Here is a 27,345-nt window from a genome sequence, read left to right on the forward strand (position 1 = left end):
CCATGTGATTCAAAAAAAATTTTTTTTAATTATAACAAACAAACAACATGATAACCGTGCCAAAGTCGAGGTGTATGAGAAGCACTTTGGTTTGGGAGCTTGTTAGGTGTTTGTTTGTTTGTTTGTTTCTGGGTAAGAATCTAAAAGCATCAGGAAACAAGTGGGCTCCTCATACAAAGTATCTACTATTTTTGTGGAGATTTTCAAATCCTGAAGGGAATAATGAGAAGATGAGGTCTCCTCAGGTTTTCATTTTACCACCTACACCCTGTCATTGAAATTTTTCCTTACAGATATGAAGAGTAACTACTGACGTGTCCCAGTGGGATTTTAATTTCTATAATGGAGCTAGTATTACATTTTTTCTTATCGTTTAAAAAACGTTTTCAATTCTACAGGCACCCCCTTCTCCCAAGTGAAAAGCAGACTTGGTGGCAGCTGGCTTAGATAGGGATGACATAAATGCCCCCTGAGACTCCCTTCCTGCTCTCCCACATCCTTTCTTTCTTTCTCTCCCCTTACCCCCCTTTTGGAAGGGTCCCTTTTCTTTGCTTATACCTTAAGCCTGCTGCTGCCTGATGGCGATGCCCCGGCCATAATCGTCCTGACACTGCTTCCTCCAAGTGTCTGTAGGACTGGAGACCAAAGGATTGGTTTGCCTCAGAAAGGACTGGAATCTGCGTCGTGATATTTGGTGTGTGCTTGGAGCTGATTTTCCATACCTTTATCCCCGCTCTACTTCTGGGCTATGGGATTGGGTACATTTTTTGATTAATATGCACCTGGTAACAATTTTACCAGGGAATCGTTGGCAGCAAAGCTATTGCTTGAAATGTGAATTTCCGCCTTTTGCAAGGAAGCACTCCTCCCAGCCCTTGGGGTTACAATCTTTGACAGTACTGGGGACTTGCGCCCCACAGGTGATAACAGTAATGCCTTCAGGCATTATTTACATAGCTCACCACTCCAGTTATTCAAGGTTATAGCTTCCTTATTTTTTTTTTTGGAAGCAACTCTCAGTTTGGCACCAAAGGAATTCAGGATCCATACTGTTGTAAAGCATGATCCAAAAGAAGATGACTTTTAGAAAATTGGGGTGCTGGGTGTGCCCAATCCCGAGCACTTCCTGAGCTGCTAGATACAGGGCACAGGACTTTATATAGTTATCTCTCTTACTGCTCGCATGAACTCCAGGAGGTGGTATTACATTCCCATTCTTAGAGGAGGAGAAAGAGGCTCGGACAAGTTAACTTCTTTGCCCAAAGTTTCTGAGCTGATAACTGCTGCCGGAGCTGGGTTTTGAACCGACACCTGATTCTTTCTGGCGTACCAGGCTGCCCCCCAGAACCTTCACCTAAGCAGTGAAATCTATAAAGTCGTACCGGTGCCGTTACTATCAGTCTGGCCTAGGAAATGAACTTCCATCTGGTTTCTGGATACAGGGCTTCTCCACCTTCGGCATGCAGCACACTGGCCTGGAGAGCTGGCTGGAGAAGCACAGATTCCAATTCAGCAGGTCTGGGGTGGGCGGCCCGGGTACCGATGCTGATGCCGCAGACCCAGAGGCCTCCTCTGGGAATAACGCCGCCCTAGGTACGGAGGCAGCACTCAGCAGGCGAAGGCTGTGTTATGCAGACTATGGATTTAAATTCTGACCGTGCCAATTAGTGGGTGGCTTGGGCAAGCTATTTAACCTCCCTGGACTTGCTTACTCATCTTGAAAATAAGGATTTAAATAGCAGCCACTTCTCAGAGTTATGAGGATTAGATGAGATAAGCCATGTGAAGTACTTACAATTGATAGTTCTCAATCAGGATTTGCTTTTATTAGTAACACATGGAGCCACACTGCCCTGGTGTAGAGGAAAGTGCTCTAGCCTCTGAGTCGGAAAGTTTGAGATCCCGCCTAGACCACTTTGTAAGCCCTGAGTCTCACTGGGGGTGGGAGGCCCCACCGAGCCCTTAGATACCTCCTGGCAGAAGGGCCGAGGGGTACCTGCATAGCCTCTTGCCCTGGGGACCAGTAAGGTGCTTGGATCCCGAGGCTTACACCCTGCAAGTCCCCTGGAGCCTCCTGACTGGGGTGTCCCACAGATGCACACATGGCTTCCAGTGACGTGGCTCAGGTAGGGAACGTGCAACAAGTGTCTTGTGCCAGCTGTCCTGCCAGTCTTAACCTTTCGCCCTTGGGCCTTGGGTCACATCGCCACTCTGCCTGATAGAGTCGAAGGGGCTCGGGCCCTGCTTCCCCTTCCGTGCAGCTTTTAATTTAATTTCTGTCTGGCAAGGGCAATTTAATTCCTGTGTGGCAATTTAATTTCTATCTGAACCCGCACGCGGAAATGCAGGTTACCCTCTGGACCCTCTCTGCAGCAGCCTGGGCCATTTCGCCTGTTTCTTTCCTGGAGCACATCGGGCTCCAGTGCCTGTCAGCATGTCCATGGTACGGTCATTCCCCTCCGAGCCCGGCTGCGGCACGCTGCTCTGTGACAGAGCCTTGTGACTTAGAGCCTTCATGCACAAAGGCCGCTTCCCAGATCAGCGGCATCCACACCGCCAGGCCCCCTCACTGGCTGTTTGAAGAGGTAGGTTTTATTATTATTCAGATGTGGTGAGGGCAACAGATCCGGAGATGGTTGCGAATGACAAGATACTTTGTCACTGACAGTTCCGAAGAGAAGGGGGCATGCTGTGCCATGCAGGGCTACCCGAGGAGGCACCTGGGTCTGTCAGGAGGCAGAGAAACTGGGGAAAGCCTAGGCAAGAGCCTTCACTGTGGTTTCCACGGGAAGGACCAGGTGAGGCGCAGGCAGCTGCCGCAGGATTGACTAGTGGGAGATTGCAGCAGGCTCTAGGTGTACGGGCTGTCTCTGGTCATCTGTCTCTGAACCTGGGGTGACTGGGATGAGGGAAGGGTGGCCTAGACAGGAAAGGAGGTAGTGGGGTATGGGCTTTAGATCGGTTGATTTGCATATGAAAGGTACACTTGCAGGTGCGTCCTTCACTATCTCTGGGAATTGGCTAGCCCGGGGTCAGCAAGGCCCTAAGATGTCAAAGCATCAGAAATACAGAAAGGGGCGCCTGGGTGGCTCCGTCGGTTAAGCATCTGACTCTTGATCTCGTCTCAGGTCATGATCTCACAGTTTGTGAGTCTGAACCCCAAGTCAGGCTCTGTGCCGATAGTGCTTGGGATTCTCTCTCTCTCTCTCTCTCTCTCTCTCTCTCTCCTTCTCCCCTGCTCACACACACTGTCTCTCTCTCTCTCTCTCTCTCTCTCAAGATAAATAAATAAACATTAAAAAAAAAGAAATGCAGAAAAATAAAAATGACACGTGGAATCAGAATCTGTGTTTTCACTGGATCTGCAGGTAACTAATGAGTACATGAAAGTCTGAGAAGGATTCTTCTCTGATATTTTGAATTGGATCCTGCTAAAAGCAACAGATGCCCTAAGCCATGCTGTGTGCAAACAGGGATAGTGACTGCTACGGCTTGGGAGACGGGGTACATTGAAATCTTAAGGGGAGAGCTAACAGAAGAATGTCCCAGAACATTGATAATGCCTTTCGTTTCCTGGGCATATGCTGATAATATTTTTTTTTAATGTTCATTTAGTTTTGAGGGAGACAGAGCATGAACAGGGGAGGAGCAGAGAGATAGGGAGACACAGAATCAGAAGCAGGCTCCAGGCTCTGAGCTGGCAGCACAGAGCCCGACGCGGGGCTCAAACCCACAAACTGTGAGATCATGACCCGAGCCGAAGTTGGACGCTTAACCGACTGAGCCATCCAGGTGCCGCATCATATTTTTCTTAAGTATTTTTTTTAAGTTTATTTATTTATTTTGAGAGACAGGGAGAGAGAGAATCCTAAGCAGGCTCTGCAGGGCTCGATCCCATGAACCCTGAGATCACGACCTGAGCCAAGATCAAGAGTCGGACAGGTAACCAACTGAACTACCCAGGCACCCTGTTCTTTTGACTGTTAGTAATGATTCGTGCACCAGTCATAGATGCTGCGGAAACAAATGTGGTACTCATTGCTGTAACAGAACTTATTTAAAAGTAGGGAACTTACCACTTCATCAGTGAATGGAGAGAAAAGCCAGTGTTTTCACCCCAGTTTACAATGGAAAAATTGGTCAATAAATGATCCAATAAAACCCAGGTTCTCTGTACTCTCAAATGAGTAGTGCTTCAATTTCTTGTCATGGGACATTAATCTCTTCCGTGTGACCAGTTATCTCTTTGGGTGACCAGCACAATTTCCATTTGTCACCAACACACAGAAACTCCTCTAGAAGGAGCCTCGACCGGCCCACTCCACTTGGAGAAGAGGCAGTATATTGAGAAAGAATGGAGAGGGAGAGGAGCCAGAGCCAAGAGTGGGTGTCGCTTAGAATCACAGCGCTTGGACATAAAGGGACCTTTGAATCCATCCGGTGCAATCTCTCGTTTTAAAGATGAGAACACCGAGGCCCAAGATGTCAGTAACTTGCGTGAGGCCCTGTGACTCCTTGATGCAGAGACAGGGCAGGACGCAGGCTCCAGGCCCGGGGCCAGCCTTTGCTGTTCTCCACACTGTGGAGTCATTTTCTCCCCCTCCCCCTCCCCCCCCCCCCCTCCCCCTCTCAGCAGAGCGCCTCCTTCTCTTAGATGGGAGCCAGACACTTCATGCCCAGTCTGGCGGTGCTGATGGCACAGCCGTGCATTTTATTTCTTTGCTTTATTTATTTATACCCAGCCTTGTTGCAAAAGGATTTAAGGCCCTTGTAAAATTGCAAACAACAGAGCAAGGTAAAATAAATTTCAAATAAGTGAGAAAGATGAGACAAAGGAATAAGTAGCTTCACAGCAGCTTTGCCCGGTGCCATCCTGCTAGGGCTGTTGAGCACCCAGCCATGAAGTCCGGGTGACGTCCATGAGGCCTGTGCCCACAGCCCCTCTAACTCAGCACTTTGGCAGGCTTTTCTCCCTGGCTGGTTTTAGCCCCCCTCTCCCTTTGTGGTCAAGATGCCCTTGAAGGTCACTTGGAGGGACTTGGAAATTCTCTTTAGTGGGTGACATTTGTAGGGTTGATCACAGTGGTGATGGTGGCGGTGGCAGGGTTGTTGTTAAGGCCAGGCGAGAGAGAAGCGCTCGTTGTTATTCAGACCCTTCAGACCCTTCGAGCTGTCCCAAACCAGTGTCCTTCTTGGCCCCTTTGTTATATCCCTGCAGGCTGGGAGGAGGCTGCTGAGTGTAGCCAGAATTCACGGCCATTACCTTGACTTCTCACCACCCCCTGATCATCTTTTATCCCTTTTGCACCATGCTGACTTCTGCTCAAGCTCTGATCTCTCTGTTTGGGCAGACCAGCTCCCTGGCTGCCTTGACTTCTTTGTTCAAGGGACCCAGGCGTCCTCCCTGCTCTGTGGAGCCCCGCTTCCCCCTACAGACAGACAGGCTTTGCCTCACATGCGCTCTCCCGGACTCCCTGGGCCTTGTCCCGACCACCGCTGGTTTGGGTGTCTTCTTTGGTCTCTTTCAAGATCTTGGTGCTGCAGAGTGAATCAAAGCGAACCCTGGCAGAAAGCCCAGGACCCATGACTGCTCCCATCCCTCGACATGTTTGGAAACGTGCATTTTGTGGCTGTTGTGGGAACTGGCATTGATTGGATCAGAGGTGCTAAGTGGTCTGCAAAGCCTAGGACAGTTCCGCCCAGGGAAAAATTATCCCCCCAGAAATGCCAGGTGCATCCCTGCTGGTAAACAGCGATAAGAACTCAGAAACGCCTGAATGTTTACAGTCATACGGTAGCATCAGAACAGCCACACTGCAGATTTCTTGGTTTGTGCCAAGAGTTTAGTGGGAGGAAATCACTAAATTATTTTTATCTACACACTGTGGTTAGAAAGAATTACATTCTGAAGGGTCAGGCCCTGCTGGGAATTGTTTATTTCGTTAGGCCGAAGTCGCATGGTCGGCCGGATCAAGCTGTGGCTCTACTCGGGTCACGTGTTGCCCGGCGTCTGGGAGCCGGTAACTTCTCAGCCTAGATGGGCACCCCGGGGTTGGTGAGGGCTCCATGAATCGCCAGGACGGCCTGTCACATGGTGCCATCAGATCACCCCAGGCTCCCGAGGTGGTGCCGGTGGCTGGCACAGCACCCGTGAGTTGTAACTGGTTGCACTAGGAAAATCTCTCCAGACGTTTTTTTTCTGCAACAGGCGAAAGAACAGAGCACTCAAAATTAAATAGCCTATTGCCTCTCTTCAAAACCCACTGTCGTGCTCTTAGGCCTAAAAAATAATTTTTGAGGAGCACGTGCGTGGCTCAGTCAGCTAAGTGACCAACTCTTGATTTCAGCTCAGGTCATGATTTCACGGTTCATGGGTGCGAGCCCCACATTGGTCTCTATGTTGGCAGTGCAAGGATTCTTTCCCTCTCTCGCTGCCGTCTCCCCCTCATGCTCTCGCTTTCTCTCTCTCTCTCTCAAAATAAACTTAAATAATAATAATAATTTTTGAGCACACTGTCTAAGACAAGTTCGCTAGCCCTCAGACCACTAAAAACTGCTGGCCCGCTGATCCCTGCATTCTTTGGCTTTGCTGTGGACTGGCTAATTATTTCCTGATCTCTCCATGCATTATCTAACATGCTTTGAGTGCCTGTGATGTGCCAGGGCTAAGACAAGGTCTTTGACTTCAGCTCTTGAGGGTGTAGTGGAAAGGGGGGGGGGGGAGTGGGGGCAGGCCCAGGGTCAGTGCAGAGCCCTGTACGACGCACTAAGTGGACACATGCTTGGCGTGTCCTGGGAGCACCGAGAAGGGGACTTGAGCGCAACCTGGCAGAGGTGCAAGGTGACAGGATCTCCTATATCCCAGATGTGGTAACATTTGAACTGGGTCTGGAAAGAAAATAAAGAGTTAACCAAGGTGAAGAACGAAAGGGTCGATTCCAGGGAGAGAACACTGTGCACCAAGTCACAGAGGCATGAAACAAAAGACTCTCAGTAGTCCAGTGTGGCAGGAGGGAAGATGCCGGCGGGGGAGGGGAGGGGGGGGTACCAGAATAAGCCAGAGCGCCCGGTGCCCTGGAGACAAGCGCTGTGACAGATTCCTAGGGGCTGATTCTTCTGCAGCTCAAAGACACGAGAGGCCATGAGACATCCCTCAATGCCACATGTCAATCAAAATAATTAAAAGCAAAAGAAGTGGAAAGCTGGTTCATATATTCCAACATCCGTCTAGCTTTCCTCCCCCCAAAAAAAGCTTTTGATAAAATAAGATGAAGCACCAAAAGATGTGTGTGTTCAATAGCAGGACATGAAGAGAGTAGAGTGAAAGTAATAAAAATAAAATAAAATGTTAAAAAACTCAATCCCTGCAAAACCGAATGATTGCTAACTCTGGATAGCAGAGCATTGCCTGGGTTCAGAGTCTGACAAAGTTCAAGTCCTAAATTCAGGTTCTGCCTTTACTAACTTAAGTTTTAACCTCTCTAGACTTCGATTTCCTCTAGACATTGGGGGTGATAATACCAATCTCATCCTGTGCTTGTGAGGATTAAACCATGCCATCCCAATGGTTTTTATTACCAGCTTGTTATTTGTTGCTTTTTAAGATACTGACTTAATCCAGGGCAAGCCACAGATTATCATTAGTGGAATAAAGACAAATCACAGGTTAGTTAATACAGTAGATCCTAGAAATAAAAGAATCCCTATTCATTTATGTTATTCATTGGACAGATGTCTACCACCCACTTTTTCATGGTCAGGCAAGGCGCTGTGTGAGGCTCAGGGACTAGAAGAGGAAACCAGACAGACCAGGTCTCTGCTCTCATGAGGCTCATAATCCGGTGTGAAAAAGAATATGTGTTACGGGATCCCTTCCTGAAATCTACCCATTTCAGACTCACCCAGAGGCATGCTCACCGTGGACTGACCTCGAGCTGGTTTGGCCACACAAAACTCATAGGTTCTTTTTGATAGGCAATAGTTGCCACTGTAGAAGGTTGTGGAAGGTTGAGGCACTGAGGACTGCTTCTCCCCCATAACCCCCCTACCGGGTTGTAGCGAATTCTAGTGGCACACTGAAGGCTGCCACAGATACAGCATTTGTCAAACAAATGTGTATCAACCAACCAGTAGGAAGAAAACAATTGACTTAACCTACTCAGTAACCTTGATGATCCCAGCCTCCTCTCCTTTGAGGTATTCCAACCTTACCTTACACAGAAGGTTCACTCAAGGCAGTTGCAAGAATATCCTAAACACAGGTCTCTGTTTCCCTGAATCAGCATCATTCTGTCATCAACCCTCCTACTTCCCCTGGCTGCACAAGGCAGCCTCGAGTGCCGTCCCTAAGGGTGAAGGGACAGGCCTCGCTGTATTCAAACACCCTGTTTATTCAAGGGTGGGAGGGTCTCTAAAGGTCTTTGGCCAGCCATGTATCTTGAATACCTCTAACTTCACCAAAAAGAATCCATTTCTAGCCTCCATGATAGTAAGTCCCAAGTTTCACTAACAGAATTCACCCATTTCTTATGTTCAAAATGTTGATCAAAATATGGATAGCAAAAGGACTCACAGTAACCACCTTTGGGGTTTGTTGTTGTTGTTGTTGTTTTATTGTGTTTTTTACCTTAATTCCAGTATAGTTAATATGCAGTGTTATGTTAGTTTCAGGTGTACAGGATAGTGATTCAATACTTCTGTACATTACTCAGTGCTCATCATGATAAGTATACTCCCCATCACCTATTTCATCCACCTCCCCTGAAAGTAGTCACTTTTGGAGTGTGACCTCTCAGATTAATACGAGTTGCCCAATCTGGACTTTGTATTCTTTTTTTTTTTTTAATGTTTATTTATTTATTTTGAGAGAGAGTGTATGCAAGAGGGGGAGGGGCTGAGAAAGAGAATCCCAAGCAGCCTCCACACTGTCAGTGCAGAGCCTGACATGGGGATCGATCCCACAAACCACAAGATCATGACCTGAGCTGAAATCGAGTCGGCTGCACAACCGGCTGAGCCACCCGGGTGCCCCTGGACTTTGTATTCTTGGTAGCGTGTGAGCTGATTACCCCTAGAGGTAAAACCTAGACTAACTGGCTCATGCACAAGAGAATACCAGTTATTCTCAAGTACTATTTTTTTCTATTTATTTTTACTCAAGTCCTTTAAAGCAAATTATAGACAGTGTTAACGATGTTCCATTTCTCTCTCCTATTCAAAAGGCATGATTCCCAGTGCTGAGCCGGGCAGGGGGGCTGGATTATATCCAAAGTGACTATAAATCCTGGATTGTTCAGGGAAGTCACACAATGTATACCTGTTGCTCTGGGGCCCATCCATTTAGCACTCCCTTTCACATTCGGAGGTGTCCAGTTAGGATAATGAAGTATATGGTTACTCTATTTATAGAAAATGCAGTAGCACACAACAAAGAGAACATACCCAGGAGAATAGGGTTTGATTCCTGTCTCTACCACTCCCCAGTAGGCAGGCCTCGGGCAAATTGCCTCACCCTGATAAATCTTACTTTCCTCATTAGTAAACAGAGAGTAATACACTTGCTTGCTCTCCATCCAGAGTCATTTTTCTTAAGTTTATTTATTTATTTTGAGAGAGAGAGAGTATGCATGCAGGTTAGGGGCAGACAGAGAGGCGGGGGGAGAGAATCCGGAGCAGACTCCATGCTACTAGTATAAAGCCCAACGTGGGGCTCCAACCCACGAACCGTGAGATCATGACCTGAGCTGAAATCAGGAGTCAGACACTTAACCAGCCGAGCCACCCATGCGTCCCTGTAGTCCATTTTTAAGAGAAATACCAGTTATCCCATGGATGTGAATAAACTTGGCGGAGAGAACGGCACTAACAAGAGTTAGGGGTTATTCCTGTCCTTAAAGCCAACATTGGTTTATGCTTTGATTTGACTCTGGCTTGGGGGAAAATTAGCTTTGGAATATAGATCATGTCTGCTCTTACACTTGTCTTCCTATAGAATGGAGAGCCCCGTGTGTAGCCTGTTTCTTCCAGGGAAGCAAGAGCCATCCCCTTACCTCTTGGGCATTTACTTTTCCCCTTAATTCCATCAGAAAAGAGAACATGAGCCTTACAAGTAAAACCATAAGCCCTTCTTTGGCCTTAAAGTGCATTAATGTAAAAAATTTCCAGTAAAGATTCAATGTACCCTTCTTTATATGTGTAGAACTCTTGAAAGTTTGAGAAGCTATCGTAACTAGTGAGAGCCAAAGGTGAAAGGCCCCACGTGAGTATACCACCTTGTTGATGCCTAGCCAGGACAAAGGTTCCCATGGCAACAGTCACAACCAAGGTGGGGATAGGGTGGGGTGCCCCTCCCCAGCAGAAGTACTGTTTTGCTTAATAATGTAGAATTTTGTTTCTCCAAAATGAAAATTGATTTTTTTCTTATTATGAAAGTAATACATTGTAAACACTGCCCAAATTTCAGGAAATATAAGAAAGCAAATATTTTGGTGTAAAACTTTATAATCATGTTTCTATGTGTATGTGTTTGTCTATGTGTTGTACATGTGTATCTGTATGCATATATCTTATATGTTAAAAAATAAAAGTGGAATCCTATTATAGACATTGCTTTGAAATCTGCCTTTTTTTTTTTTTTTTCGTTTAAAATTGGTGTGGACACATTTCACTAAATATAGATCTACATCATCATTTTTATAGCTTCCTAGCATTCCATGGAATAGATGTGTCAGCAATTTACTTCACCAGTGCCTGATTGCTTGTTATTTAGGTCTGGTTAAGGGCACAGTATCTACCCCTTTCGGTGTAATTTTTTAAAAATCAATATAAGATATCTACTCCTAACACACGCACACACACACACACACACACACACACACGCTTCTCAGAATTCCACCAGGGGATGATTCATTTATTTATTAGCTGGTGGCCTTTGCATTTAGGTGAAAAGACTTCTGCTAGTTGAAGCATAGGGCAGGGGGAGCTGGTCAGCAACAGGACACAGGGCAGCTCAAGGTGGGAAGCCAGGCCGCTGCATCGCAAAGAGCCTGGAGCAGGCTCAGTTACTTGCCCAGTAACCTCCTCATACCCCAGAGCCCGGATCTGCTCATTCACCGAACAGCGCTGCTGCCGGGAGCTTCTGTCCTTTCATAGCCCTTCAGCTGCGAAAGGGCCTAATCATCAGAATACTCCTTTCAAAAAAGAAAGACGTGCCATGCAGGCGTTTGCATGTGGCGCAGCCAGTAACAACTCAGTATCACGAGCTCTGCCACCGAGTGAAGCTCCTTGGGAACGTGCCCAGGAGCGCTTGAAGAGCACCAAGTGCCATGGGGCATCCAGGGGAGCAGCCTCTGGGTTTTCCCTGAGAAACAGCTTACACTTAGCTTGTACAGGAACCTAGCACACTTGATGGTCTGATGTCCAAGTTTGGCAAATTAGCACTCTGGGCAGGACTACGGAGGCAGGCCCTGCCAGTAGAGAGAAGTGACACCAGAGTGCAGGGAAAGGGAAAAGGCACAACGTGGCGAAGCCGAGGCCCCTCTTGTGCAGGGGCAAATCACCCTGCTGCAAACTGCAGGTACTACCCGTGATGACGAGGCACTTAGTTCAGGGAGACCAACATTTTTTTTTCTTTATTTTGAGAGAGACAGAGAGAGCACAGGTGAGTGTGAGTGAGTGGAGGAGGGCAGAGAGAGACAGACAGACAGAATTCCAGGCAGGTTCTGCACTGTCAGCACAGAGTCAGACTGGGGCTTGAACTCACGAACCATGAGATCGTGACCTGAGCTGAAATCAAGATGCTTAACTGACTCAGCCACCCCGGCTCCCCATTGACCAACATTTTAAATGGCGGAATACAAGAGAAAGTGTCAGAGTGTCTTTTACTTAGTGAAGATAAATGTTATCTTTTGAAACTCTGGTCACATCCGGGTGCTCATGTTAGGGCAAAGCGTAAAATTTGTGACTTCAGGTGGATCAGGGTCAGGAAGTTTGAAGGCTACAGATGTAGGACTCTGAAGTCATCACCACTTTACAGCAAAGTTTAGAACGGAATGCCCTGAACACTGATCTTGAGTTATGAAAAAAAAAAAAAAAAGGATCAAATAATGTTCAAAGTCTACCATTTAAGAGGACAAAGTACAGTGAGATGAAGATCTTTTGGAAAGATTTCTGTTACAAAGTGCCTCCAATTTTTTTGAAGATTTAGTGTTTTAAATTTTAAATGGAAAGCCTTTCTACCTTCTCCCTAACTTGAATCACAAACATAACTTTTAAAAACACAAAATCTGAGGTGCCTGGGTGGCTCAGTCGGTTAAGTGTCTGACTCTTGATTTTGGCTCAGGTCATGATCTCACGGTTCCTGAGTTCGAGCCCTACATCAGGCTCTGTGCTGGCAGCATAGAGCCTGCTTGAGATTCTCTGTCTCCCTCTCTCTCTACCCCTCCTCCACTTGTTCTCTCCCTCCCTCTGTCTCTCTCTGTCTCTTTCCCCCTCTCTCAATAAGTAAACTTAAATAAAATAAAAACAAAATTTGACTGGAGGAGAAGAAAAAGAGAAACCCGAAAAATTAAAATAATTAATTAAAATAGAATTTTAATTAAAACACCAGGTCTGAGACACATTTAAGGTGAAGGCATTCACCTTCCAGGTACACCTAATAAGGTATGCGTATATCTTTGTGATGGGCGTTAAGAGGAATTTCACTCATTCATTCAAAACGTGTAGTGAAAACTCACAGCAGGGCTTCTATGCTTGGCTAGGCATCAGCCTCCAAGATAAAGGAGACTTGGGATTGTCCCTCAAGGAACTTACAGTCCAGTAGTCCAGTTCCAGTCAACCCACATGTAAAGCCATTTTGCAAATTGTGTACAATACGGCTAAGGCTGGTTGAAATTGATACTCTCCTAAAACCCTAGGGTATGTGGCCTCCCAATGTGTACAGCCGGCCCCGTGGCTTTGGTCCTGAATCCACATCAAGAAGGATTAAGCCAAAAGCCAGTCCCAGATCCAATCAGGAAGGCTGGCACAGTCCCTGTAAATCCAGGCAAAAGTAAAGAGCCCTGAGCTGGGTCGCAGGTCCTGACCTGAAAGTGTGCAGGGCAACGTCAGGGGCAAGAACCCAGCTGCTGGCATGCTTATCTTGCTTTCTGTCTCCTGTCACCTCAGGCCTCTGTCTTTTTTTGGCTCTATCCTTTTCCTGAGCAGCTTTCCATATATCCGGGCCATGTTTTGAAGACCTTACTGGTCCCGGACCAGCTTCCTCCTCTGTGTATGTACTCAGATGCAGCTCCCTTCGCTAGGGGGAGTTCAGATGCCCAGAGTGTGGGCCCAGGGTCCTAACTTTGTCTCCATCCACGCCATCTTCCTCCTGGATGTACTGTCCTCACCTGCCTTCCCAAAACCACTGTACCCATCAACACAGTACTACTTGGCTGGTCTAGGGTAGAACTACCTCTGTTAAGCACACCAATACCAACTACAAGTTTCTGTTAATATCCCATATCCCTCTCTTCCACTAATTGGATAATTTAATTTTGATTAATTTGATACTTTTGCTAATTCGATATTACAGATTCAGTGGCCATGCCTCATGGATTTTCACAAGTTCTGATTTTAAATCTGTCTTCCCTAAGTATACCAGTGCCTGTCAAACCACGTGTTCTACTTTTTGGCTTACGAAAAAACGGACTCTATGCTCCAAGGAGTCACAAGTTATGTGGAAATATTCTACGCATTTTGTATCTTGTAAGCAATCGAGTTTTCTTGCTGAGACTGTTCACATTTACCCAGTCCCCGTATTCTTTTTAGGCAGCATGGATGCAAATGTCATGTGGTCACCAAAACAACCTCAACTAAACCAGTCAGAGGGGCCACCTGGCATCCCCCCAACCAAGAGCCTCTCCAGTCACCAAGAGCTTGTGGATTTGGTTGGTCCTCACCATCTCTAGGCTGCTTTAGACACTTTGAACGTAAAGTCCACCTCGACACCCAGCTTCCCTGGCCTTTGGTTCTGTGTTTTGTAGTGTTGTGTTTTCAGGGAGGAAGGAGGGGGAGAGAGATTCATAAGGCAGTGACTGAACACTCGAGAACTTTGTAATCTTCACTTCCTGACTGTCACCCCTCCTGCCCTCCCCATTCGGCATCTCTGGTCATGGCCCTGAGACCAGGGTTCCCGACCAATGTTCCCATTCACCCTTACAAGCCCTGTGGCCATCTGCAGGAACTCACTACCACGTCCCCTCGGAGGAAGTGCCCCAAACCTGCAATGAACTAGTTCACAATGTACCACACAATAGTAATATCATTTTCTGTCAAGCCATGAGTGTCCACTTGCCACACGCAAGGAACAGGACAGCGGGACCCTTCGTTTGGTCCAGTGTTTTCAGTGGCCTCTGCTACAAGAGAACTCAACAGAAGCATGACTCGGAAACTCAACTGTTGAAGAAGATATCCACCAAATAGTGTGCTAAGCCAAATCCCTCCTACGATGCAACACAGCACAGACAGCACACCTTACAAATGTACGTGACATGATGCCCAGTGTGGCAGACCTGCTGGGACATTCCACGTGGTCTCCTCCTTGGACTGGGATTAGATGAAGAGCCAGGGATTACCATGCCGGTACACTAATCAAATCAAAGAAGGACAGGGTGGAGGTCGTTGCTTCCTATTGGGAGAGTAGCTCTGGAGTACAGATGTCTGAAGCTCCCAGGTGTGGAGGGAAACCCTCCTGTGTTTGAGAGGTGCAATCTGAGCCTGCTACGAAAAACCACGAAGACAGGGATTTCTGGGAAAATCTAGTGAGATGATGTGCTTTTATAATACAGCCACTTTTGTGGCCTTTTTAGTTCGATCATTATGTGTTCTGGAGACATGATAGAGGCAAGGAAGAAAGGCCAGGTTGGGAATTAGGAGACCCAGTGTTGCTTATAATTTGCAGTGTGGCCTTGGACGTGGTTTGTAGTCTCTCCAGAATCTCAGTGCACTTGTCTAAAAATGGAAATAATAAAGCCCGCCACTTTGAAAACGCTTTGTGAATATAAAACACCACACCAGCACTCTCTGAGCCTCAGTTTTCCTCCTTGGTTGAATGGGCCCTGCCCATTCAGGGTGTTTCTGAGGATCAAATCATATAATGTGCATGTAAACCATGGAGTTCTATGTGAAGGACACAGCTCACAAAAATTCTGGTGTCACTTTGTGGGGTCAGTTGCCAACCCACAGGCCAGGGCTGGTTTGAGACTCACTTTGCCCGACCTGAATGGGTCAGCCCTTCCCACTTCCCCCTCCCCCACCCCAGCCTTCTTCCTCCCCAGCTCCTTCCTTTGTCTGGTATGCTTTAAATTACCTTTGCTCTTCCCTTTTGATCTGTCTGGCAACTGCCCTGTTTCACTCCAGGGGGGCTCCATTTCAGATCCCAGAGAAACCCTGTCTATATATAGCTTGTAAAAAAAATGTGGTTTCCTTTGGGAGGAAAGTGGGAGCTACCATGTGTGTTCACGTCCACCATCATTATACCGGTGACCCCCTGAACGGGAGACACCACATTTACTCTCCAGAATAAACACGAATATGGCCCAAGGCTACAGTAGCTTTTATAAACAACCTGTTACTACTTACTGCTTTTCTCTAAACTCGTGGAGTGGGGAAGTGGCAACATTTTATTCTTCAAATCAAAGACAGGTGATAGATAGGGATGATAGATAGATAGATAGAGTGGACCAAGAAAGAATTCCCTGAAAATTTAAGCAAACAGGCATTTACTTGGGCAATTAGAATTGGAATTGAAGAGACAGATTCAAGTAGAATCTGGACCATGTTCTGAGGACGACAAAGAGAGGGCAGGGCTGTATACTCAAGGCTGCGAGTAGAGTTCTCATTCAGATCCTCTATGCAAAACAGGGATTGAAACTAGGTTAACTGGGATTGGTTGGGTTCATATGCAAATAAGGGATGGAAACTTGTTTGTTGCAAGGGCTCTTTTGGAAGTGAAGAGTGAGGATGATTCTGGTGCCATGATGAGGGGGAAGTTAAGTCCCAGCTGAGGGCTTGCAGCTGGCTGAAAGGTTTTTAAAAAGTTCACGGTTCCTGCGAGAAGGACGTGCACAAATTCCTCCTCCCTTATGGCCTCCTGACCCCATTTTAAAAAGAGACTTGCTTAGTTAGGCTTGCTTGCTGCATTTTGAAATCTCCTTTGACAGAGAGGTAGATAGATAACATAGATGGATGGATGGATGGATAGATAGATAGATAGATAATGGGAGGAGGGCTTGAGCCCACTCAGCGATTTAAAATTTTTCACTCTGGGGCGTTTGGCCAGCTCAGTCAGAAGAACATGTGACTCTTGATCTTGGGATTGTGAGTTCGAGCCCCAAGTGGGGTGCAGACACTACTTAAATGAATTTCTTCTTAACCTAAAGTCAAAGTAACGTAAAATTTCTCACTCTTACATCTACGCCCCAGTTCTCTTCGAATTCAGTTCTCTCGAATCCTCGCATAACTCTAAAATTTTATCTGGTTAATTGTCTTGGTCCTAAAATGAGCCCATGCTTAATGCATTCTGGGAAAGAAATGGAAAACCTTGTTAAATAAGCGATTCAAGCATTCTTTTTATTTTGCCAGATGAAAATAGTTTATTCACTGTCACCAAAAGAACACAGACTGCAGTCCCGATGAAGGAGAAAGATTGACCCAGTCAACCCTAGACTCCAAGGGGACAGGGAAACCTTTCTCAGGACCAGGTCAAGAAACAGCCCAGGGACACTGCCCCCTCCGTTTGCTTCCTGTGTGGCTCAGTGATCTCAAGGCACGGAGCAGGGAACTTGGAAGTCCCTTTCCTGTGTCCTGAAATCTCCATTCAGCACGCCCCTTTTTTTTTCTCCTGTGGCATTTGCCAACTTTCAAATTCCGATGCTCCTGCCGTCACCCCCAGATGTGCACCAAGGCCTCAGCATTTGCAAAGTCTCTCAAGTCAATCTCTAAGTAAAAGATGCTTCAAGGAAGCACCCAGTTCCTTCTGCCTAATAACTGCAGTTTGTCATGTGACACCTGCCCCTCCCCCCCCCCACCAATTCTCTCTGAAAACCCCCACCCACCCCACCAATAAACTAGGTTGACGTCTGTCCTTTATCTGCCAACATCTACATTTCCTTCAAGGTGGTAATCTTTTGCTTTTGTTATTGAAGTTCTGCTTGATTCTTAATTGTTACCCCATAGCTTTGGAGCCTGCATAAACAGTTAACAAAAACACGGCGCACGAGGCAGCCGTTTCGCTTTCTGTGCTTGTTGTTCTTGGCACCGGGTCAGTTCTATGAACTTCTGGTGTCCAACTGGTAGGACCTGAAACTCTGTGTTTAACAAGTGCCTGTAGTCAAAACAGTTGGCGTGTGCAAGCTCGGGCCGCTGGTACTGCTGCGGCTGGTCAGCCCGGTCCTGGACTGTGCAGAACACCGAATCACGTTGCTGCGTTTTGGGGCTGGGCTTTTGTTGTTTCGCTGTTGGGTTTGTTTTTTGTTGTTTTCTTTTTTTCCTTTTTTTTTTTTTTTTTCCTCTTTTTTGTGATGGCATCCGTGCTAATCTGGATCTCTTCAGGTTCCAAAAGTACAACATGTTTACAGTCGACGTAGAATCAGATTAAGTTGGCAGCCTGAGTCTCTCTGTAAGTGGTTTTAGTTTACATTTCTTCTGCTAGCAGGATGTTTTGCATAATTTTGCTGATCCTGGGTTATTTATAGACTTTTTTGAAGAAACGGGGATGCATGAGAGTTTTCTGTTCTAACTGTGGAAAGTGAAATCCGTTTCTGCAGTGAGGAGGGAAGGCGGCCGGGCATGTTCAGCAGAGGGTTATTTTAGCTCTTGAAAATTAATTTCTCCTCGAGGTCACTTGATAACATTCCGGAGCCTACACTCCAAGCCACTGACATCAGATACCCTGATGATTGTCTTAGGACGTGTTGTTTTCCTTTTAGTCGGTCAGAAATGGAGCAAAATGAAAGTCATGATGCCATTTCCTCTGGGGCGCTCTGGGAGGGTGGATGCAGTGATTGGGTATTGTTTCAAACGTCCGAAGTGGGTTTGCGGGGGTTGTTTCGTCCCACCCTCGGGCGCTGTGTCCGCTGGCCACCGCAGCAGCCTGCCCAGAAGCCGGTTGGCGGGACCCACCGAGAGCCTGGGGGAGGGGCAGAGGAAGGACAGCCGCCGGGAAGTTAGTGGCTATTCAAGTTTGTCCTCATCTAAATGACAGTGATACTCAGGTGTTTATAACATTTAAAAAAAAAAAAAAAAGTCATCGACTGCAGGATCGCTTAGTGGCTAATGCATTATCGGTTTGATCTTCTAGCCTGGGGGTAGCACTTTCTGGTAACACCTTTGGCTACCCCCCCCTTTGGGGGGGGTATGAATGGAAGGAAATCTGGGCACGTTCGAAACCACTACGCCAGGATGAACACTGTGTGAAAGGGTTTCCTATAATATTTACTAGAACAGTTGGCTAAAAATTGCCTTGCTTTGCCCACTGAATGGCTGTGTGATTAAATCACCCCTTGACAGTGTACCTTGAGCCCTCCCATCTCTGCGCCGGCTGCCGCCGGAATTTGCATGGGTAAGTAGCACGTTCATCAGCATAATGAGTGTGGAGTCCCCAGTCTAATGGTCCAGGAGAACGCCGTAATTGAGACACTTCATTGCGCCTCGGGTTAAATATTTTAAACCAAACAAATCGAGAAGGAGGGAGAAAACGGGAAACATCATTTGGGCCGCGTGAAAGGCCTTCTAACTGGGGAGTCCGCCCTGATTGGGGTCCTTGGGCCCCTCACAGACAGGTCCACATCTCCTCTCACCCCCACCATCATTGACTCACACCCGCAAATGAAAATGGATGGTTGAGCCGGAAATTTCCGAGGTAGTGAAAGTGACATAGTTGTAACTGCTAAGTGCTGCCAAGAGCCGATTTTCTTCTTTCTCTTCCATGTTTCTCTCGTCGATGGGAGAGTGGGTTCTTTTTTGGTGTTGTTTTTGGTTTGATTTGGTTTGGTTTTTGGCCTCCATTAACCTTGCAGAGAATGGCGATGAGGCTGTCCTGCTTTTGGTCCTTGAGTGTGGAGTGTGCCCTCTGCTTCCTCACGGTAGCCCTGCCGCCCTGGTGAAGGACAAGTTAAGCCCTTTGGTCCCAGCAGAAAAAGACTCGTACAGCAGGGCTGAGGAGCTGGCACTCAGGCCCAGACATTTACCATCAGACCTTGGCCTCCTCGCTGCCCCATCCAAACCCGCGAACTGCACTGACGATGCAGGAGACCTTTTGTTCTAATGTGATTCTAATCTGCCCCCAAGGATGCGGCCCCTATGACACTTCCCTTTTCCTCCTCCTGTATTAAGGTTGAGCTAGGATTTGAGGTTCACCTTTTGGAGGCCCCGGGTTTGAGGCGTGTGTTGGTTTGTGTGCATGTCAGCCAGCAGTGATTATGGGGGCTCCTGCCCTGCTGGGTAAATAAACTCATGGCCAGAGTGACTGAAGAGACATGAAGGAACCTACCTACCTTTACGACAGTGTTGAAGCAGGATGGCAGTGATGACAGAAAGGTTTCCCAGTCATCCTGCCCTGGGGCTTTTGCATTTGAATTAGCCAGACCCGCCCACTTCAGGATCCTAGAGAAAAATGAAGGCACTGCTATTTGCCAGCCTCCTAGACTTTGTTGCCCCTCCCAGGCCCTCCAGACATCTGCCCGCCGACAGCTTTCAAATACCCTCCTTCCACGCTTTGGTTGCCTCTGCGCTTTGGTTGCCTCTGCTGGTCTGGAGAGAGCTGTGGTTGGATTGATAATTGATCTGTATCTGGGCCTCTTGGCAGCATTAGCATTTGTGGGTCCATCTTCTCTCCTGGCCCCCAGGGAGTGGTTCTGCTGGGCCCCACACTCAGTGGGAAACGCAGGATCTGTCAGGGTCCTGCAGTCTGCCGGAAGGCCAAGGCATCCGGGGCAGAACTTGGAGATTGGGTGGGTCCCTGGCCAGAGGCAAATTTGGGCCAGATGGTCTGAGTTGGTTTGTCAAACCTGTGAGGGTTTGGTGGCTCTCCACACTCCGGTGGCTACCTCACTCTGCTATTGGCCCACTCATCCCCAAGGTCTTAAGCTTTTTTGGAACAGCAGCAATAACATATAGATTAGGCAGAACCCCCAAAAGTAAGAGGCCGAACAAGAAAATAAGCCAATGGAAGGAGTCGGTTACTCCTTGGCTGTGGCTTAGTCACCCTGTTTCTGACCAGCCCCTTGTGCACCTGCTGACCAACTCAGCCTCAGTCCACCAAGGCAGGCAGGATTTGCCAGTTGTCAAGGACCAGTAGATTGCCCCCACTTTGACCTTGTTACAGTTTGCCATCGAAGTGGCACATCCCAGAGTAAGGAGGGAGATATATTTGATCTACGCCATGTCAGAGGGTAGGAGTCCCTTGTCCCCTGTCCTCCAAACTATACTTTTTCTCTCCAATCTGGTGAACAGGAAGGGCTTTTAGGTAAATCAACTGTATTAATTTGCTAGGGCTATTATAACAAATACCACAGCCTGGGCAGCTTGAACAACAGAAATTTAATTCTTCACAGCTGTGGAGGTTAGAAGTCCCGAGATCAAGGTGCCAGCCACGTTGGTTTCTCCGGAGGCCTCCCTCCTTGGCTTGTAGACGGCCATCTTCTTGCTGTCCCTTCATCAGGTTGTCCCCCCCCCCCACCTCACCCCTTCCATGCACACACCTAGTGTCTCTTTCTCGTCTTATGAAAGGACTCCAGTCATATTGGATCAAGGCCCACCCTCCCTGGCCTCATTTGAACTTAATCACCTCTTTAAAGGCCTTATCTGCCAATACAGTTACATTCTGAGGTATTGGCAATTGGGACTTCAATGTATGAATTTGGGGGCAACATAATTCAGGCCATAACACCAGCCAACTAAGCCTGGTCCCACCTCAGCCCCACTCATTAGCAGCATCAGAACACTGCAGTAACCTCCATGATGTAGAGGAAGTTCTGTGACTTGTTCCTGCACATGTGAGTGTGTAGAATCAGGCACCATCTCTCTGTGTGGGTGCACAGTCAAAGGGAACGCAATGAGAAAAAGACAAAACATGTTCCTAGTCACAAGACGAAGTCACCAGTGGCTGTGAAAAGTCTGAGTTAGCTTTCAGTGTGTTCTATTATGATCTTTAGATGACTTCAGCAGCCCACCTGTCTCGAGGAAGGCTGTTGGAAGGGTGGGTTGAGCAAAGGTAGCTCACAGACCAGGGGGCCCCAGAAGTCATCTGACATAAAGTGTTACCTTCCCTTCTGAGCCTCTTCCTCCTGGTGCCGTTCTGGGCAAACTCTCTGATATGTGAATAGATTCGTTTGCATGATCTTCTCTGGGTCTTGCCAACAACTATGTATATATATTTAAATTTGCCCTCAGTGTTCATTCCCTGTGGAAGTTGGGAAACCAGCCTTCCATGGACTAGGAGAGGAGAAGTTAGCCAGTTATCATTTCCCATTTCAATGGCTGCTCTTTCCCCAGGGACTTGTGGTTGGCCATTGATCTTCCCTCCCTCTTCCCTTGCTATAGGACATCTTTGGCCTGGAGATGCTAGGGGCCAGCAGGTTGACCTCTGGTAGCCCTTTCCAAGAATTTTCCCCCAAGATCTTTTCTTAGTAAAGAACATTTGTTCCCTGAGGATGCAGCCACTCTCAGCCAAGACCAGAGCAGAGTTTCTAGGGCCCCATCCTGAGAATGGCAGCCACCAAAGCCTGGTGTTCTTAGGAACTGCCAATGGGGACAGAAACCCAAGGATGAGTTGTGGTCAAGCTACAGGGGATCCCGGCTCTTCATCACCTGCCGGGTTCCTGCTGCAGATGACTCAGGTTCTGGTCTCCACGAGGGGACCATGGAGAGATAGTGTGTTCCTGCAGGCTAGTGGAGGATCTATTACCCTTTGTGAGCCAGCCTGGATTTTGGTCTGAGACAAAAGAGAAGGTAATTGCTGTAGGGAGAGGAGGTCAGGAATTATCTGCTCCGTGCTGGCAGCCTGAGTGCCAGAGGAGGTGGGATCTGGGTTATTTGTAACGGTAATAATCATAAAACTGCTCTTTTTTGTATGCATGGCCTGACTCAACTTTTAGACCTCTTTTACATGCCTGATCTCATTGGCTCCTCCTTATAGCCTTGGAGAGGCAGGTATTTGTTAACCCCAGAGCATGGAAATTCTGGAAGGAGAGCCCGGGTTGAGACTCCAGCTCCTGGACACCAGTGCTCCTTCTATTGATTTCAGCTGCCTAATGTCTGTATTTGGTTGCCAGTAAGGAGGTAGTTTGCAAATCAGAAAACCTGGTTTGTGTGTTTTTTCATTGTATTTCTTGTCAGTTATCAAAGCCACATTCGATTGCTCATATGTGCAATGCATCGCTCTAAGACCCTTACGCTTAATCATTACCACCACTGGTAAGAGGAGGGCTGTTGGTAGCTCCACTTGTCAGTTGTCACTGAGATCCTTACTAGGGAAGAGGAGGAAGTGTGGGCTATGTGACACACCTGCCCTGAATGGTCAAGAGTGCTGTTCACAGGTCACTGTCACGGAGGGAGATGTTGCACACTGCTTGGCTGTGTCTTTTTCCACATTATAAGCAAGGGTTTGGAAGAGGAATAGTGTTGGTGGCAGGCCTATCAAGTTTTCAGGGGCCAGATTTGGGAGGGTGAATGGATACATGAACAGGTAGAGCAGTAGACTACATCCAACCAGATGACACTTTTTTTTTAATGTTTTTATTTCTTTATTTTTTTGAGACAGAGAGAGACAGAGTATGAGCAGGGGAGGGGCAGAGAGAGGGAGAGACACAGAATCTGAAGCAGGCTCCAGGCTCTGAGCTGTCAGCACAGAGCCTGATGTGGGGCTCGAACTCACGGACTGTGAGATCATGACCTGAGCTGAAGTTAGATGCTTAACTGACTGAGCCACCTAGGCGCCCCTGGATGACACTTTTAAAGGACACCTGTGGGTACGCGGCTTGGCAGAAAAATGTGTGAAATAAGACTTAGGGGTGGTTCAATTGTCAAAAATAAAAAATCTAGGCTGGGGGTGGGGCACCTGAGTGGCTCAGTCTTTTAAGCATTCGACTCCTGATTTCTGCTCAGGTCGTGATCTCACAGTTCATGAGATTAAGCTCCGCACTGGGCTCTGCGCTGACAGTGCAGAGCCTGCTTGGGATTCTCTCTCTCCCTCTCTCTCTGCCCCTCCCCTACTCGCACGTGCATGCATTTGCACTCTCTCTCTCTCAAAATAAATAAACAACTAAAAAAATGTAGGTTGGATCTCTAGCTACATTAATAGGAGGATAATGTCCAGGAAAGCCAGCTAGGAGCTGCTTGGACCCCATCTGTAACATTCTTTCATCTGAGTTCCACAGTCTATGAAGGACAGACGGTAGAGCCAAAGAGGACCCAGAGGACAGAATAGTGAAAATGATGTTTTGTGAGGAAGGGTTTAAAAAGACCTCTGGGTGTTTTGCCTGGAGAAAGATTTCAAGGAGCAAATATTTGGCAAGATGTCCCCTGGAAGGGAAATAAGACCGGTTCAAGGTGACCCCCACAGAGCAGAAATGGGATTCATGTGTGGCATTGCAAAGCAGCTCAAGTAGGGGAGACACTCCAACAGCCATGGAACCACCATGCTGTCTCACCTGGTGCACGCCTGGAAGGTCCCATTGACACTGGGGTCTGCAGGGGAGAAGCAAGCCTGGGTGGCCCCATGATCAGAGTGCTGAGGAGGCCATAACAACCCCAGAAAGGGTCTGGCAGGGATCAGGGAAGTGTGGGGCTTCTTCTGGCCTGTTGGGAGTCTGTTACTCTGTCCCAACCTCAAGCTCTAAGACCTGGGTGCCTTTCATGGCAATGATGATTCCATCACAGGAATGGAATGGTGATCCCCTTGATGGAAGCAACAGCTGTATGAGAGACGAGGGGCTGGCGGAGGGGGCTGTGCCTTAGTACCTGGTGTGTGCGTGTGTGACATTGTTTAAAACAATCACACTTCTTCATAGACCTGAGTTGGCCTTGTTTGAGAACTACTATCTTAGAGTGCCTGTGAGCTGACTCCTTAACTTAAAAATTACCTCCTTTAAGTGATTCCAAGAAAGGGTTTTTTTTTAAGTGTTTATTTATTTTGAGAGAGAGAAAGGGAGAGAGAGAATCCAAAGCAGGCCCCATGTTGATTTCATGAACTGTGAGATCATGACCTGAGCCAAAATCAACAGTCGGTCGCCCAACCAACTAAGCCACCCAGGCACCCCCCAAGAAGGGTTTTAAGGGAACTCTTGAGTTATCCTGAAGCAGACTGTTTATAGTGATGCTATGAGCATTTGTATACAAGGATTTGAGTACGTGTTTTCAGTTCTTTTGGGTATATACCTCAGGAATAGAATTGTTGGATTGTGTGGTAATTCTATGTTTAATTTTTTAAGGCACTTACCATGCTGTTTCCCATAGAAGCTGTACCGTTTTACATTCCTACTGGCAATGCCTGAGGGTTCCAATTTCTCCACATCCTTGCCAACATTTGTTATTTTACGTTTTTGGTTGTTTTTGGTTATTGTTCTCTATATAGCCAATCTAGTGGGTGTGGAGTTGTATCTCATTGTGGTTTTGATTTGCTCCCTAATGACTAACAATGTTGAGCATCTTTTCATGTGTTTGTTGGCCATATGCATATCTTCTTTGAAGAAATGTCTGTCCAAGTCCTTTGTCCATTTTTTAATTGGGTTTAACCTGCCTGTTTCTGTATTTAGAATTAAGGTTCTAAACTTCCTATTCCTCAGATGCTAGAACAGTAGTAGTAAAAATTGCATCTTTTTATCTTAAACCACCTGTTTGCTGAGAACTTAGGCCACCAACTTACTACTGGGCACCTGAGGTAACAGGAGAGAACAGGGTGAAAGAGGCAAGGGAAGGTGCTCCGGAAGGATCGAAGGGCTCTGAGAGAGTTGGCCGGTGGAAGCTGTTCACATCTCTGTCCTCCAGGTCATCCTGGAGCTCAGCAGAGACTAGGAAAGCTGTTGACATTTGTCTCTGGAATGACTCTGGCTCGCAAGCCATAGAGCCTGCCCTTTCATCTGTGCAACATTGCAACATCCAGCAGGCCTCCTCCTGACAGTCCCCTGAGCGGGGTCAGTGTACCCATGAGCGCTTGACCCACTGGCCTCGCTCGGGTCTGGAGGAGAAGGCTCACAGCCTTACCCCTGGGAGCAGACTATCCCCAGGCAAAGCTGGAAGTGATGGAGAAAAGGGGGCTTAATGCCCTGTCCAGCAAAGCTGGGTCCAGCAGGTGGTCGGGTTATGCCGCCTCATTCCCACGGGCCCCATTCCAAAGACATGCAACTGTGGAAACCAGTGCTACTTTGCTATCCGGCACAGCCCCCTCCCAGTCAGAAATGGATTAATTCTCCTTCATTCTGGGAAGAAACTCTCAACAGGAGGGGAAAGGAAGCCAAGAACCCAGAAGCCCAAAGTCATGTTCTCTTGAATTATTCTCCCCGGGAGCCTCCCTCTCCCTCTTTCTTATGCTCTTACGGTTCCAGAGGGATGGTCCCACCATGGGACCATCTTACAAAGGCAGGTAGGCCCTGCCCAGGTTGTGTGACATGTCTCTAGATGATTCAATGTCCCCATGGTCTGAAGGTCTCCATAGGAGCCATACCTCTGACCCTTGTAAAGCTTTTGTCTCTTAAAAGCTCGTTTTTATTTTTCCTTAGGAGAAGGCATATATTCCTTAGCCAGGACTGACTTAAGGTTTATCAGGTAATAGCCAGGGTTGGATGAAACACGGGAGAGATCTCAGTAGAAGATAAAGTTGCCCAAATGCACTTTGCCACTGGGTGTTTTTGATTGAGGTGAAATTCACATAACAAAATTGATCATTTTTTTTTTAATTTTTTTTTTAATGTTTATTTATTTTTGGGACAGAGAGAGACAGAGCATGAACGGGGGAGGGGCAGAGAGAGAGGGAGACACAGAATCGGAAGCAGGCTCCAGGCTCCGAGCCATCAGCCCAGAGCCCGACGGGGGGCTCAAACCCACCAACCGCGAGATCGTGACCTGAGCTGAAGTCGGACGCTCAACTGACTGAGCCACCCAGGCGCCCCAAAATTGATCATTTTAAATGTTTTACTTATTTATTTTGAGAAAGAGAGCATGAACTGGGGAGGGACAGAGGGAGAGAGAGAGACAAAATCCCAAGCAGGCTCCATGCTCAGTGCAGAGCCCGACATGGGGCTCTATCTCACAAACTGTAAGATCATCACCTGAGTGGAAATCGAGAGTCAGACCTGTAACTGACTGATGCAGCCAGGCACCCCACAAAATTAATCATTTTCAAGCATACAGTTCAGTGGCACTGAGTCCATTCCCGGTGCTGGGTCATCATCACCTCCACCTAGTTCCAAAACATTTTCATCAACCCCAAAAGAGACATTATAACCATTAAACAGTCACTCCCCACTGCCTTCGTCCCCAGACCCTGGCACTCACTGACCTGTTTTCTGTCTGTATGGATTTACCTACTCTGGATATTTCGTCTCAGTGGAGTCATACACCATGTTGCCTTTTGTGAACTATTGGGGTATTTTTGGGAACCATCCCTCTACCCCAGTCTCCTTGCCAAGATCAAGGAATCAACTTTCTAAATTTTTTTTTAATGTTTATTATTTTTGAGAGAGAGAGAGAGAGAGAGAGAGAGAGACAGAGCAAGTAGGGGAGGGGCAGAGAGAGAGGGAGACACAGAATCAGAAGCAGACTCCAGGCTCTGAGCTGTCCGCACAGAGCTTGACGCAGGGGTCAGACTCACAGACTGCAAGATCGTGAACCTGAGCTGAAGTTGGCCGCTTAACTACCTGAGCCACCCAGGTGCCCCAAGGAATCAACTTTACAAATATCCTGAATAAATGAAAACTCCCTGCTGGGATTGGTAATTAAACTGTCCCACAGAAGTTCAACCTTTATAATGATGTCTCTACTCTCCAAAGCGGAGGGCCACGTGTTGCAGTGGACTCTGTGCATCTGGCCGGTCGGCCCTGGGGGAAGGAGGAGTGGAAAGGCCTGCGCTCCCACGCACTGCCGGGACCAGGCCCAAGGGGACAGCGGCTCCAGGAACCGGTCCCCCACGCAGCTTGCACATGGCCATCAAGCCCGGCGGCTGCGGCAAGGCCCCAGCCCTTCCCAAACACGGACTCTGCTCAAATCAGCCTCGGAGGAGTCTGGTGCCTCTGACCACACCTTGTGTGTGTGCAGTTCAGGAAGACCCAAGTTCATCTGCCAAATTCAGGATACAGCCCTGACTGTTCCGGG

The 27,345-nt window shown here is 47.5% G+C and overlaps 1 protein-coding gene across 5 annotated transcripts in view; it reads left to right on the plus strand.

The window, feature by feature from the left end:
- Nucleotides 1–27,345, plus strand: part of ATXN7L1 (ataxin 7 like 1) — a 248,296-nt gene that overhangs the window by 152,656 nt on the left and 68,295 nt on the right. The window lies entirely within an intron of this gene.

The sequence above is a fragment of the Leopardus geoffroyi genome, chromosome A2, assembly GCF_018350155.1.
Source record: "Leopardus geoffroyi isolate Oge1 chromosome A2, O.geoffroyi_Oge1_pat1.0, whole genome shotgun sequence".
In the NCBI taxonomy this organism is placed as follows: domain Eukaryota; kingdom Metazoa; phylum Chordata; class Mammalia; order Carnivora; family Felidae; genus Leopardus; species Leopardus geoffroyi.